We start from the raw sequence: 4,419 nt of genomic DNA, 5'->3' as shown, positions 1-4,419 counted from the left end.
GGTTTTCTGAAGTGTTCCTGAGCCCATGTGGTGATATCCTTTAGAGATTGATGTCGGTGTTTGTTACAGTGCCGTTTGAGGGATGGAAGGTCACGGTCATTCAATGTTGGTTTCCGGCCATGCCGCTTACGTGGAGTGATTTCTCCAGATTCTCTGAACCTTTTGATGATATTATGGAGCGTAGATGTTGAAATCCCTCAATTTCTTGCAATGTCACTTTGAGAAAGGTTGTTCTTAAACTGTTTGACTATTTGCTCACGCAGTTGTGGACAAAGGGGTGTACCTCGCCCCATCCTTTCTTGGGAAAGACTGAGCATTTTTTGGGAAGCTGTTTTTGTACCCAATCATGGCACCCACCTGTTCCCAATTAGCCTGCACACCCGTGGGATGTTCCAAATAAGTGTTTGACGAGCATTCCTCAACTTTATCAGTATTTATTGCCACCTTTCCCAACTTCTTTGTCACGTGTTGCTGGCATCAAATTCTAAAGTTAATGATTATTTGCTTGCTTATCTTAGTTTTCTTTTCTAATAAAGTTGTTTTTATCCTCCCTGTGGACAAAAAGGACCATGCGCCTACCTGGAGGAGGTGTAGCTCGGTTGGTAGAGTGGCCGTGCCAGCAACTTGAGGGTTCCAGGTTCGATCCCCGCTTCCGCCATCCTAGCCTCTGCCGTTGTTTCCTTCGGGCAAGGCGCTTTACCCACCTGCTCCCAGTGCCACCCACACTGGTTTAAATGTAAAAATTAGATATTGAGTGTCACCATGTAAAAGCGCTTTGAGTCACTAGAGAAAAGCACTATATAAATATAATTACTGTATTTCCTTGACTTGCTGCCGGGGCGCTAATTAATGTAAAACTTCTTCTCACTCCGGCACTTACCGAAGGCATGCGATAAAAGTAAGCATGCGCTAATTATTTTAAAACCTCTTCTCACTCCGGCACTTACCAAAGGAATGCAGTAAAAATTTTAGTGTGATTTAATAAAAAAAAAACGTTATTATGGTCTTACCTTTACTTATAAATGAAGTCCATGCCAGCTCCTTCTGATCAAAAGCATCGATAACTTGTTTATAGAAGTCTTCCTTATCTTTCTTCGGTTTTAAAAGTCTCTCTGTCTCGATGGAGATATTCCTATATTACCTCCTGCTTCGATTGAAAGTCCAGTTTAGAAAACTGCTATCAGACCGTTGCTATCAGTTAGGGGCGACGACAGAATTATCCTCGGACAACTCCCCCTCCCGTTTTGCTCCGTGGGTGATCTCTTTATCCCACCGCTGCCACCAGGAAGTGTTATTGTACAAATAGTACACTGGGTATTTAGAACTGGAACATGCTTTATTTCAGCCCGGTTCTTTACATAGCCAGCATAGGAGTGTTACATCCTAAAAACTCCGTCATATCCGTCCCAGGACATATCACGTCACTCATTGTCACTTCTTCTGCAGCCAAGTAGTCGCAAGAAGGATCTCTAGCGCCCTCTGCCACCAGGAGGCGGGAGTCATTTAATGACTCATATTTGACACACGCAGCTACGGTATTGTGACGGTCTTAAGCCGTCGTCTTGCGGGTTCCCAAGACCACCAAGGAAGGACATGGCTTGAGTAGTTTGACTTTGTTTATTTTTCAATAAAAACTTAGTCCAGGTCGCTCTTCCGCTCCTCTTCTCCACTCGCTCGCCGCCGCCGCCATTTTGCCTGTCTGTCGGACCGTCGGCTACACAGGTATATTAATAAAACATAGCTGCTTACTGTTCTTTTTAGCATATTCAATAGCTTGGACCTTAAATCCTACTGAATAGCTCTTAATCTTCTTCCCTTTATGCAATTTCAAATGATTGAAGTCAGCCTTCTCCATTTTGAAAATGATGACAGGTGAAGTGTCACTCGTGACGTGACGAGTTTGACCCTGTGGTAATACTAAGGATGCGCTAATTATTTTGACCCGGCAGTAATTCAAGGAAATACGATAACTTCCCTTTTTTTTTTGGAACTAACTCGACATGTGCAGATAAATAATTATTTTACATTTAGTGCCGCCTCTCAATCATAAAGCCACTGATACAACACTTCCAACGAGGACATCGGTGCGTGACAAGCCCCCGAGCCACCTGCCACTTCCCACTAGTCCACCGTACCGATTGAAGGCTCCCCTTTTTCCGCAAGTGAGATGAAAAGGAAGGCGATGTGTTGAGGGTTGGAGAGCGACAATCCCACGTCAATGAATTATACATGCCTGGCATCACAGCTCCCACGCAGCTTATGTAACGCCAGCCAGGCGTGTGCCAGCGTGTGCCAGCGTGTGCCAGCGTATGCATGGACGCGTGTCTGCCTGCTTTTATTTATATCCAGACTGGGTGGGGTGACTCATTCTATTTGCCTTTTATTTTTACCCCCACTATCTCCTCGCCGCCCACACACCCGACCTATCTAGGAGCGGAAGAAAAAACTCCCAAGACATCCTCCCCATGCGCAAACTTACTTCACGACTCCGGATGACGTGCACAACACGTCGAGGTAATTGTTCGCCCGATGAAAAATAAATTTAAAAAATGTCACATTTGATCACTTGGCAGAATGTGCTGCTTCCTCAGCAATTTGGAGCGACTTCTGAAAACCAAAAACACAAGGATGATGAAAAAAAAAGTGTCATTATGTTGTCACCCCATGATGCAGAGACGGCAGGCGACGTGCAGCTAAAATAAAACTCAGGAAAAACTCTATTATTATTACATAATAATAATATACAATAATGCCACTTTTAGTAATTATATTTACTGTACGTATACACACACACACACACACACATATACACATACACATATATAAATACAAACACAGATATACATATATAATATATATGTATATCATATATGTATGTATATAATGTATGTGTGTATATATATTTATATACACAAAAATGTACACACACATACATACATATATAAACACAAATACATTATATATATACATATATACACATATATATCATACACATATATGTATGTATGTAATATATGTATGTATATGATAGTAATATGTTTATTTATGCATATCATGTGTGTACATATATATATATATATATATATATATATATATATATATATATAAAAGAGTGTTTCAGTAGTGTGTATGAGAGTGTTTTAGTAGTGTGTGAGAGAGAAAAACATTTCAGTTGTTTATGTGAGAGCATTTCAGTAGTGTGTATAAGAGTGTTTCAGTAGTGTGTATGAGAGTGTTTCAGTAGTGTGTGTGTGAGAGAAAAACATTTCAGTTTTTTATGTGAGAGCATTTCAGTAGTATTTATAAGAGTGTTTCAGTAGTGTGTGTGAGAGAAAAATACACTTGTTTATGTGAGAGCATTTCAGTAGTATCAATAAGAGTGTTTCAGTAGTGTGTATGAAAGTGTTTCAGTAGCGTGTGTGAGAGAAAAACAATTCCGTGTTTTATGTGAGAGCATTTCAGTAGTATCAATAAGAGTGTTTCAGTAGTGTGTCAGAGAGAAAAACATTTCAGTTGTTTATGTGAGAGCATTTCAGTAGTATTTATAAGTGTTTCAGTAGTGTGTGTGTGAGAGAAAAACATTTCAGTTTTTTATGTGAGAGCATTTCAGTAGTATTTATAAGAGTGTTTCAGTAGTGTGTGTGAGAGAAAAATACACTTGTTTGTGTGAGAGCATTTCAGTAGTATCAATAAGAGTGTTTCAGTAGTGTGTATGAAAGTGTTTCAGTAGCGTGTGTGAGAGAAAAACAATTCCGTGTTTTATGTGAGAGCATTTCAGTAGTATCAATAAGAGTGTTTCAGTAGTGTGTATGAGAGTGTTTCAGTAGTGTGTGAGAGAGAAAAACATTTCAGTTGTTTATGTGAGAGCATTTCAGTAGTATTTATAAGAGTGTTTCAGTAGTGTGTGTGTGAGAGAAAAAACATTTCAGTTGTTTATGTGAGAGCATTTCAGTAGTATTTATAAGAGTGTTTCAGTAGTGTGTGTGAGAGAAAAAAACACTTGTTTATGTGAGAGCATTTCAGTAGTATCAATAAGAGTGTTTCAGTAGTGTGTATGAAAGTGTTTCAGTAGCGTGTGTGAGAGAAAAACAATTCCGTGTTTTATGTGAGAGCATTTCAGTAGTATCAATAAGAGTGTTTCAGTAGTGTGTATGAAAGTGTTTCAGCAGTGTGTGTAAGACAAAAACATCTCAGTTGTTTACGTGAGACCATTTCAGTAGTATTTATAAGAGTGTTTTAGTAGTGTGTTAGAGAAAAACATTTCAGTGGTTAATGTGACAGCATTTCAGCAGTATTTATAAGAGTGTTTCAGTAGTGTGTATGAGAGTGTTTTAGTTGTATGTGAGAGAGAAAAACATTTCAGTTGTTTATGTGAGAGCAATTCAGTAGTATCTATAGGAGTGTTTCAGTAGTGTGTAT

This window comes from Nerophis ophidion, linkage group LG21 (assembly GCF_033978795.1).
Source record: "Nerophis ophidion isolate RoL-2023_Sa linkage group LG21, RoL_Noph_v1.0, whole genome shotgun sequence".
Taxonomy (NCBI): Eukaryota; Metazoa; Chordata; class Actinopteri; order Syngnathiformes; family Syngnathidae; genus Nerophis; species Nerophis ophidion.
The sequence above is the reverse complement of the archived record's forward strand: the minus strand, read 5'-3'. Positions refer to the sequence as shown.